The sequence below is a fragment of the Tupaia chinensis genome, unplaced genomic scaffold (genome assembly GCF_000334495.1).
Source record: "Tupaia chinensis unplaced genomic scaffold, TupChi_1.0 Scaffold143673_1, whole genome shotgun sequence".
Lineage (NCBI taxonomy): Eukaryota > Metazoa > Chordata > Mammalia > Scandentia > Tupaiidae > Tupaia > Tupaia belangeri.
In genome coordinates, this window is record NW_006203521.1 from 519,231 (window position 1) to 520,608 (window position 1,378).

Here is a 1,378-nt window from a genome sequence, read left to right on the forward strand (position 1 = left end):
GAGAGGTTTTTGCTATAGGGCATGTGCGCTCACCAGAAAAACAGAGAGACAGAAAGCGAGAAATCACCTCCCAAGGTGGATGGTCACGCCGCAATCCCTTCTCCATTTTCCTCTCAGGATCTTGGGCACGCTTGCACATGCCCCCAGCATGAGTTTAAGCCACTGAGTCTGAGACTCGAACCGCGGTCGACTATATGACAGTCCAGCGACATAGCCATTACACCAATTGCTAGTCTCGGGACAAACATTTCTACTAATCACTATACTAGATGTGGCAAGGGAAAAGATTGAGCAAAATTATTATCCTTTCTACTACTCAAGTTTGCTGAAAGAAAAAGGCCTTGCCCAGTAACATGAACTATGGACGTTAGGATTATAGCACCTCTGGGTTATCAGTGGAGATCCCTGGATACAAAGGAAAATGGAGCTCAACCTTTAGAATTTTGTCTTGTGTTTTACTCTTCAAACAATATACATATAAAAATTAGTAACACTTCAACACTCAATAAACATCCACAAAAATTTACCAGAGTTGTTTCTACTATTGGGTTGTCAGGAAAGTCATGACGTTTTTGCATAGAAAAACAAACACAACATCACTTTCCCAATGACCTAGTATTTAAAAACAATTGAGTCACTTTTTAAAAAATAGTATAAATTTTCTTCTTAAAATATGTTTTATAATTAATCCAAAAATAATTCCAAGTTGTGGTATGGTTATGAATATTTCATTTCTGAGAACAAAGCAGTGATAACTCTGTCCTAATTTAGGCAACAGCAAATAACCCCCAAATCATCACAACAAAATGTTATTTCTTGCTCTTATTACATTCTTACTCTGGTTAGTGAGAGGGTTGGAGGTCTCTGCTTCACACTGTTTTCATCCTAAAATTCTTAATTCTCTTAATTTGAATTTGTATTCTGAATATGAAGTCCAATGGCACAATAGAGCGTGCACAAGAACAGAGATACATGCAAAATGCATGCCACTATTATTCCTTATTATTCCTTACCACTTGCATACAGCATTCACACTGTCTCCTAATCACATAATTCCAGAAGAGCCACAATGTGTGAGGGCTCAGTAAGAATCAAAGTATAAGGTATACATGTTACGTCTACCACAGAGTAAGCAGGGACTGAGAGCCCCAGGAAGTTACCAGCACTTGCTTTGAACCTAGGAAAAAGATCCTGATGGTCTTTTGATACAAAAACATGAATGAACAATGAACCTTATGAAATCCTTTCTAACTCTTGTTATTTTCCTGTATTAGCTAACCATGAATGCTGAAAATGATGGTACAGGAGGAGGAAAGGGAAAGATAAGACAACCAATAGTTCCTCTTCCTTTTAGTGCTTTCTTATTCATCATCAGTAA